The 10,101-nt window shown below is 45.4% G+C and overlaps 1 non-coding gene across 1 annotated transcript; it reads right to left on the bottom strand.

Moving 5' to 3' along the window:
* Nucleotides 1-8,684: 8,684 nt before the first annotated feature.
* LOC114813987 lies at nucleotides 8,685-8,822 on the bottom strand. The gene has a single exon (XR_003761731.1). It is a non-coding gene; the product is annotated as a small nucleolar RNA SNORA7 (small nucleolar RNA).
* Nucleotides 8,823-10,101: the final 1,279 nt, after the last annotated feature.

The raw sequence follows: 10,101 nt of genomic DNA, 5'->3' as shown, positions 1-10,101 counted from the left end.
TTGAATAATTGGCAAACTGACTACAGGTGTCTGCTAACAAAAAATAATTAATAGGCAGTACCATTGGAAAGACTGCAAGACAGTAGAATCAAGTAGGGATTTAGAACCACAAATTAAGATTTTCTCCAAGAGGACCCCAAATAGACCACCAACCCTCACTTCTCTGGCATAACCATCCTCACTTGACACATACTAAGCACTTAACAAATACCATCATTATAATTGTTGGCTTAATTAGGAGCTAGGGCCCCTTCTTCCCTGTAAGCTTGCTCTGCAGAGTTGTAGGAAGGTGCTCCTCAGCCCACCAGGAGAAAAGACAGAAATTTGAACTCTCCCCTCCCTCGTCTCCCAACGGAACTCTGGAGTCTGGGTGCCATTTTGTTTCTCTCCCCTTCCCCCAGCAGAACTCTGGGCCTGGATGCCCTTTTGGCTTTTTCCCTTTCCTCCTCTCCCAAGAGAACTCCAGGGAGATCTCTTTCCCTCCCCCTTCTCCCAAGAGACCTCTGGGGCCTGGGCCCATTCAGGACCAGCCCATTCTGCAGCGTAAAGAAAATAGAGAGCCAGCCCTCTTTGCTTCTTTCTGGGGAAATGTACTTTCTCCTTTCCTTTTCTGCAATTCCCGGCCAGCTTTATTTCTTTTTAAATGGAATTTGTTAAGTGCTTACCATGTGCCAGGCATTGAACTAAGCAATGGAGTAGACACAAGTTAATCAGGGTGGACATAGTCCCTATCCCACATGAGGCTCACACTCTTAATCCCCATTTTACAGATGAGGAAACTGAGGCTCAGAGAAACAAAGTGACTTGCCCAAGGTCAACCAACAGACAAGGGGCAGAGCTGGGATTAGGAAACCCAGGTCCTTCTGACTTCCAGACCCGTGCTCTATCCACTAGGCCACGCTGGTTCTCAGGAACTCTGGACAATGATAACAGCATTGTTTGTTAATATTTGTTAAGTGCTACAGCGTTTATGCCATTTGCTAAGAATTTACTATGTGGGCCAAGCTCTGTACTATGCAGTGGGGTAGATACAAGATAATCTAGCTGGACACAGCCCCTCTCCTATGTGGGGTTCATAGTCTAAGAAGGAGGGAATAGGATTTAATCCCCATTTTACAGATGAGGAAACTGAGGCCCAGAAAAGTGAAGTGACTTGCCCAAGGTCACAGCACAGACAAGTGGCAGAGCCAGGATTAGAACCCAGGTCCTTATACTCCCAGGCCTGCACTCTTATCCCTAGGCCATACTGCTTCTCAAAGAAGTTTTTGAAAGAATAGTCATAGAAGTAGCAGTAGTAATATTTATGAAGTGTCTACTTGGTGCAGTGCACTGTACTAGGTGCTTGGGAACTGCAAAATAAAGAAATGACATGTTCTGTGCCCTCAGTTAAAATACAATATTCCAGATATGATCCCTTCCTTCACTCTCAGATGATTCTGCCTTTTTTAAGTATATATAAACACATTATAACAACTCCGGCATCAGTCAGGAGCATGAAAATCGCAAATTGTTGAGATAAAAATCTCTCGGTTAGGACACGGATATCCCAAAGTTACACCTTCTGAACTGTTTCCAATAACTAATGAATCTCCACTTCTTTAAAATGCTTAACTAATGTATGTGGAAACACTCCATCCCAAGATAATTGGCTTTCCTTTCATGACCTTCAGACTTCACATTTGTTTCAGCCTCTACCATGAGGGACCTGCGGTATCAGTAAGCGCCACTATTTCTTAGGACAGTGCTTGGCACATAGTAAGTGCTTAACAAATGCCATTATTATTATTATTATTATTATTATTATTATTTCACCGAGTTTATCAACAACAGGAAGCAGTGTGGTCTAATGGATAGACCCCCAGGCTTTAGGAGCATCGAATCTGGGTTCTCATCCGGGCTTTGCCACTTGCCTTCTGTGTGACCTTGGGCAAATCACTTTAACTTCTCAGTCACTCAATCATATTTACTGAACGCTTACTGTGTGCCGAGCACTGTACTAAGAACTTGGGAGAGTACAATAGAACAATATAATAGACATATTCCCTGCCTACGATGAGTTTACCTCATCCGTAAAAAGGCAATTCAACCATCTTCCCTCCAACTTAGGCTGTGAATTCATTCATCCATGTAACTGTATTTACTGAGTACTTACTGTTTACAGAGCACTGTACTAAGCGCTTGGGAGAGTAGAATATAACAATGAACAGACACATTCCCTGCCCACAATGAGTTTACAGTCTAGAGCTGGGGAGACAGACATCAATACAAATAAATTACAGATATGTACATAAGTGCTGTGGGACAGGGATCTTGTCCAATCTGATTATGTGTATCTACTTCAGCTCTTACTACAGTGCCTGGCAAAGAGTAAACACTTAGTCCAAGTACCATTAAAAAATAAATAAATAAAAAGCAGAATGTCTGACCAGTTGGCCAGAATTTATTGGTCTGTTCACAGTGGTATATTGGTATTTGTTAAGGGTTTATTGTGTGCAAGGACTGTACTAAGCCCCGGGGTCGATATAAGCAAATCATTGTCCCACATGGGGCTCACAGTCTAGGTAGGAGGGAAAGGAAATACTCAATCCCCATTCTGCAGATGAGGGAACTGAGGCACAGGCGTGCCCAAAGTCACATAGCCGGTACATGGCGGAACTGGGATTATTCATTCATACTTATTGAACACTTACTGTGTGCAAAGTACTGTACTAAGCACTCAGGAGAGTACAACAATATAGCAGACGCCTTCCCTGCCCACAACGAGTTTACAGTCTAGAGGGAGAGACATACATCGAATGAATAAATAAATAAATGACAGATATAGATTAGAACCCAGGTCCACCGACACCAGGCCGGTGCTCTTTCCACTAGGCCACGCTACTTCTCTGGCTCATCCCATGGATTAGTCACACACCCGACAAGCACTTACTGAAGCTTTAGAGCCCTAGCTGATGAGCTAAGGGTCAATCTCAAAGATCCTCAGAATCCCTGCCCTTAATCAATCAATCAGTGGTATTTACTGTGTGCTTACTGAGTGTCATCGGGAGCCCCGGCTCATACCAACCAGGACCTTCCTGGACCGGAGAATCCTGGGTGACCCATAGTAGAGTCAAACCACACCCCCGACCACCAAGGTTAATGCGGAAAGTTTTTACTTAGTTTTACCAACGTGCAAAGCAGTGACACATATACACACTCATTCACTTACTCCACCAAGGGTCCAATACCAGTCTGCTGGTCAAGGGAGTCCTTTCTGCCGTTGCTTCTTCTTTCTGCTTCCAAGTGCTGCCGCCTTCTGCTGCTTGCTTCTTCAATACTGCTTCTACTCCAGATGCTTCTCCCTGCATACCTCCCCTTGTAATTCAAAACGACCGCCTTTTATCTGCCTTAGGGGTGACAGCTGTGGCTCTAAGTGGCAGTCATTGTTTGGTCCAGGACCGATACCCGGGTAGGACAGGGAGAGAAAGCCACGCCTCCCTCCATGCTCCACCCCCACAGGCCAACAATCACCCGTTCCAAGTAGAATCCATCACTGCCAAGGTGACTTAATTAGTGACTCTCTGTGATCCCGGAAGAGACTGGGCATAAGGCAACTTGTTGTGGGCTGGCCACAAGTGTGAGCTCTGTATTAAACCTCTGTCTTCAGAGCTGGAAGACACAGTCCCTGTCCTCCAGGAATTTTCTCCTACTACAACCCAGCCAGCACACTTCGCTCTTCTAATGCCAACCTTCTCGTGGTACCTCCACCTCGTCTATCTCGCCGCCAACCTCTCGCCCACGTCCCGGAACGCCCTCCCTCCTCGTATCTGACAGACAATGACTCTCCCCGCCTTCAAAGCCTTATTGAAGGCACATCTCCTCCAAGAAGCCTTCCCTGACCAAACACTCTTTTCCTTTTCCTCCACTCCCTTCTGCATCACACCCACTTACTCCCTTTATTCATCCTTCCTCTCAGCCCCACAGCACTTATGTATTTATCTGTCATTTATTTATTTCCATTACTATCTCCCCCTCTAGACTGAAAGCTCACTGTGGGCAGGGAATGCGTCCATTCTATCATTATATCGTACTCTTTTAAATGCTTAGCACGGTGCTCTGCTCACCGTAAACGCTCGGTAAACGTGACTGACTGAATAGAGGATAGACATGGAGATACATATGAATATGTACAGAAGTGCTGTGGGACTGAGGGTGGAATGAATATCAAATAATTAAAGGGTACAGATCCAAGTGCATGGCAATGTCAAAGAAAGAGGGTATACAAGGAAATGAGAGCTTAGACAAGCTAATCTGATAGGGGAGTGAGAAAGAGCCACATACATTAAACATGTAAGTAGAACTAGATCAAATCATGACAATGTCATGGATGCGATAATTTAGCAAAACGGACTGAAAAGGAAGGAACAGATTCGCTGATCTTGCAAGTGGGTAGGAGGGGTTAATCAGGGAGGCCCTCCTGGAGGAGATGGACATTTAACTGCGATTTTAAAGAGGGATAAAGGTGGTGGAGGAGAAGTGTGGAAGGAAGGGGTTAAGAACTGGGGTTGGTGAGTTGGAGAATGTCCATGCTGAGAGGAGTGAGCAGGAAGTGGCTGTCCTTGAGGAGATAGCAGATGTGTCAAAAGCTTATGAGGGGTGGGGGAGAATTGGATGAAATCAAGGACCTTGGCTTAGGCCTTAAGGAGGTTGCTTATGAAAGGACCTCCTTTCATTCATTCATTCATTCATTCAAGAAATTGGTAAAGAAGCAGCATGGCCTAGTGGCTAGGCCTGGGAGTCAGAAGGCCCCGGGTTCTAATTCCAGCTCTACCACTTGGCTGCTGTGTGACCTTGGGCAAGTCATTTCACTTCTTTATGCCTCAGTTACCTCACCTGTATAATGAGGATTAAGACTGTGAGGACTCATGTGGGACATGAACTGGGTCCAACCTGATTATCTTGTAATCAGTGTACTAAGTGTAACCCCAGCACTTAGTACAATGCCTGTCACATAGTAAGCACTTTACGAATACCACAAAAAAAATCAGTATGGAACCAAGAAGTAAGACTGGATGACTAAGAAGAGCTGAAAGGATATTCAACATATTCCAATGTAGTCTTGAAGTGACTGTTTTCCTGCTCTTTAACCACCACCAGCACCTAATGTAATAATAATAATAATAATGATGAGGATGATGATAGTCATTAAGCACTTACCATGCATCAAGCCCTGTTCTAAGTGCTGGGGCAGATACAATCTAATCAGGTCCCTGTCCCTCATGGGGCTCGTAATCTTAATCGATTCTTCCGTTATGACAATTTTTTGAGGCAATCACTCTATCCTGACTCACTCCAACAAATCTTCAATGTTCACAGAGCAGCAAGGGCTAATTTCCCTGCACAGTTTTGGGTAAGATGAGGGTAAGAACCAACTTCATTTTTAGCAGCAAAAAGAGGTAGATGATTGCTATCTACCTCTTTTTGCTGCTAAAAATGAAGTTGGTTTGGTGGTGTAAAATCTGATGTTTTTTAATGACCACCTACTTAAAAGTCTTGCATTTCTCTCATTTGCACCCCTTCTGTTTTTTAGACTCTGTTTGGTTTCCTCCTTTAGTTCTCATCTCTCCCATTCCAAGACTCCACTCTTCCTTTTCTGGCCTTTCCGAGCCCTCCCACCCCCTTTTTGTGTTATTTGTAAAGCACTTACTATGTGCTAGGCACTGAACTAAGCGTTGGGGTTGATACCAGCTAATCAGGTTGGGTCCATGTCATTCATTCATTCATTCAATCTTATTTATTGAGCGCTTACTGTGTGCAGAGCACTGTACTAAGAGCTTGGAAAATACAATTCAGCAATAAAGAATGTCCCACATGGGACTCACTATATTAATCCCCATTTTACAGATGAGGTAACTGTGGCACAGAGAAGTTAAGGAGCCTGACCAAGGTCGCTCGGCAGACGAGGGACAGGGCTGAGATTAGAACCCAGGGCCTTCTGACTCCCAGGCCCGTGCCCTATCCACTAGACCACACTGCTTCCCTTTACTTCAGCTCTGTTCATTTGGCCACGAGATTCAGATGACATAAGCTCTGTTAATAGTCTCCTCCCCACCCCCTCCTCCCCCCATCCCCCTCTGTCCATGCATGCTCTAATAATTAACGATGAACAAGGGTCTTACCAGTACAAGCGAGAGAGATTTATTCAGGTTACAATCTGCTCGCCTTAGTCTGACCGTCTGGAGAAATACCGGTTTAGGTGCCTTGTGACTCCTCTTTCACCGACGTGGGGCGGGTCAGTGAAACCTCGATTGGTCCACTCCAAGCTTCGTCCCTCTAATTTTGGCTAAATTCAGGAAGTCCTTTCTGCTCCTTTGTTCCTTTGGGCTTGGCTCTCCGAGGTCCCGAGAGACCATACCCACAACGGCTGCGGGGAGATGCGGCCGGCAGTGCTCCTCTCTTGTATTTTCTGCCAGAACACGAACCGGGCCTGGGTCTGGGGGAGAAATGTATTGGGTGTGGGACTCTGGGCTTTCCCGTGATGCACTCCTCCAGAGCCCCTCTGTGAGGGGTTGAAAAGGTTTATGGTGACCAACTGTAAAAGTAGCGAGATGTACTAGATAGAGCCCGAGCCTGGGAGTCAGAAAGTCATGGGTTCTAATCCCGGCTGCTGTGTGAACTTGGACAAATCACTTCACTTCTCTTTGCCTCAGTTCCCGCATCTGTAAAATGGGGATAGAGACTGCGAGCCCCACGTAGGACAAGACTAAGCCCAACCTTATTTGCTTGTTCCCACCCTAGTGCTTAGTAGAGTGCCTGGTACAAAGTAAGTGCTTAACAAATACCACAGTTATTATTGCTATTATTATTATTACTAACAATAATAATTGCTAGTTTTATACCAGATAATGCAGTTTTCAGCCAATTCATCTTCTCTCTCACCTGACTGTGGTGTCAGACACCAGTACCCCGTTTCCTGCGGCCCCAGTTCCGGCCTCTGAATGTCACTTATGACATCAAAGCTGTGCTGCGTGCTCAGCGAAAGGCCTGTGACAGCACGTGCGTCTCCGGGATTCCTGAGAGCTGCCAGTGGCCGTTCTATGAGTAGAACAGAGAAAAAAAAATCCAGGATTCACAGCAGAAAGACTACATACCTGGGACTGCCGCTGAGAAGCGGATCCTCAGCCCCAAACTTAGTGATGATACTATTTGTTCAGCGCTTACTATTCATTCATTCAATAGTATTTATTGAGCGCTTACTATGTGCAGAGCACTGTACTAAGCGCTTGGGATGAACAAGTCGGCAACAGATAGAGACAGTCCCTGCCGTTTGACGGGCTTACAGTCTAATCGGGGGAGACGGACAGACAAGAACAATGGCAATAAACAGCGTCAAGGTTACTATGTGTCAGGCACTCTACTGAGTGCTGGGGTGGAAACAAGCAAATCTAGTTGGACACGTTTCCTGTTCCAAGTGGGGCTCACAGTTTCAATCCCCATTTTAAAGATGAGGGAACTGAGGCACAGAGAAGTGAAGTAACTTGCCCAGGGTCATGCAGTAGACAAGTGGTGGAGCTGGGATTAGAACCCATTACCTTCAGACTCCAGGCTCGCACTCTATCCACTAAGTCATGCTATACTGTACTCTCCCAAGTGCTTAGTACAGTGCTCTGCATACAGTAAATGCTCAATAAACAGCTCTCTAGGCAGTAAGCTCATTGTGGGCAGGGAATGTGTCTGTTTATTGTCGTATTGTACTCTTCCAAGCGCTTAGTACAGGGCTCTGCACATAGTAAATGCTCAATAAATGCGATTGAATGAATTAAATGCTATTGACTGACTGGCAAACGGCTTGACAATGGGGTTTATGTGGCCAAGTGGGGCCTGTGAGCTCACTGTGGGCAGGGAATGTGTCTGTTTGTTGTTATATTGTACTCTCCCAAGCACTTAGTACAGTGCTTTGCACACAGTAAGTGCTCAATAAATATGATTGAATGAATGAGAGAGAAGCGTCGGCACTCTAATCTGATCTAATTGATGTTAGATTATTCATTCAATAGTATTTATTGAGCGCTTACTATGGGCAGAGTTCTGTACTAAGCGCTTGGAATGTACAAATGGGCAACAGAGACAGTCCCTGCCCTTTGATGGGCTTAAAGTCTAATCGGGGGAGAGGGACAGACAAGAACAATGGCAATAAATAGAGTCAAGGGGAAGAACATCTCATTAAAACAATAGCAAATAAATAGAATCAGGGTAACGTACATCTCATTAAACAAAATAAATAGGGTGATGATGATCTATACAGTTGAGCGGACGAGTACAGTGCTGAGGGGATGGGACGGGAGGGGGGAGGAACAGAGGGAAAGGGGGGAGAAGAGGGTTTAGCTGCAGAGATTAGCATGACCCCACTCTCCAAAGCACAGGCTAGAGAACAGAGCTCAGCATCCACAAATGCTCCTTGTCCTGTTTACTGTAGTTTGTCTTGTCTTATGCCGTCGAATCATTCCTGACCCACAGCAACTCTGTGGACACCTCTCTCCCAGAAAACCCCACCTCCATCTGCAGTCATTCTGGTTGGGGTTCCATAGAATTTTCTCGGCAAAAATACAGAAGTGACTCGTTATTGCCTTCTTCGGCACAGTAAACTTGAGTCTCCACTCTTGACTCTCTTCCATGCCGCTGCTGCCCAGCACGGGTGAGTTTTGACTTGTAGCAGATTGTCTGCCACCCGCTAGTCACTGGCCAAGCTAGGAATGGAATGGGTAGGCCTCTGCTTGACTCTCCCTCCCACAGCTGAGGCTGGTAGAGGACTGGAAACTCTCCAGGTGCTGTGCTGAGAGGGGGTTGTAGTTTGTAGGAGGAAGGTAAACAAGGAATTGGCCCATGTTTCACTGGTTCTGCAGGATTTGGATCTTTTGTTCAAGAATTCTGTTTCGGGATTTCTTCAAACCGGGGCATTTCTCTTGAGGTGCTCCCACAAGCCATCTTGAGATAACTCCACGTGCTGCTGTGAGGTTGCCGAACCAGAAATTCTGCAATAATTCAGGACCCGGTACTTTTCACGCACTCAACAGTTCGATTGCTACGGTAGCTTCTGGTCCAGACATTCCAATAGGTAACATCTCCATTACGCCATTCGACCCAGATTCCTTGCAGTCACTTAGTCACTTAGCTTCAGAGTTACAGCACTGGGGACTTTCCCAGTAGCTTCCCTGAAATTCCTTCTTCTCTTCAAGCATTCTTCACGCTCGTCAATATATTTTCTGATGATAGCCCCAGGGTCGCCTTCATCATCATCATCATCATCATCACCACCACCATCCAGCGCTTAGAACAGTGTTCCAGCACTTAGAACAGGGTTCCAGCGCTTAGAATGGTTCTTGGCACATAGTAAGTCCTTAACAAATACCATCATTATTATAATTATTATCATTTAAGGGGGATCTCCTAGAAACTGAGCATAGAAAAAGGGCTTGACCAATAAGCCCAAGGTACATTCACCGAGCTGGCATTTTATAGAGGAAGACAAGGGGGCACACATCGCCTAGGCCATGGGAAGCAGCATGGCCTAGTGGAGAGAGGCCGGACCTGGGAGTCAGAGGACCTGGGTTCTAATCCCGACCCTGCCACTTTTCTGCTGTGTGACTTTGGACAAGTCACTTAACTTCTCTGGGCCTCATTTCCTTCTTCAGTTATAAAATGGGGATTCGATACCAGTTCTCCCTCCCCTTTAGACTGTGAGCCTTGTGTGGGGCTGGGACTGTGTCTCACCTGATGTTGTGGTATCTACCCCAGCGCTTAGTACAGTGTTTGGTGCATAGTAAGTATTTAACTACCCTAGCGCTTAGAACAGTGTCTGGTACATAGTAAGCACTTAACAAATACCTTAATAATAATTATTATTATTACAATGATTAGTATGATACACTGATGTGTGTGTTACACATATATGTTATATATACACATAAAAGTATTTAGCTTATACATAACTTCATATAACTATTTAGCTGCCTGGCTTTAATCTTTATATTTACTCTCATGCTCTCTAGCAGTATGAATGGTAGACTGTAAGCTAGACTGTAAACTCACTGTGGGCAGGGAACATGTCTACCAACTCTGTTA

The sequence above is a fragment of the Ornithorhynchus anatinus genome, chromosome 8, assembly GCF_004115215.2.
Source record: "Ornithorhynchus anatinus isolate Pmale09 chromosome 8, mOrnAna1.pri.v4, whole genome shotgun sequence".
In the NCBI taxonomy this organism is placed as follows: domain Eukaryota; kingdom Metazoa; phylum Chordata; class Mammalia; order Monotremata; family Ornithorhynchidae; genus Ornithorhynchus; species Ornithorhynchus anatinus.
Note: the sequence above shows the minus strand (reverse complement) of the source record. Positions and strands in the feature narration are given on the sequence as shown.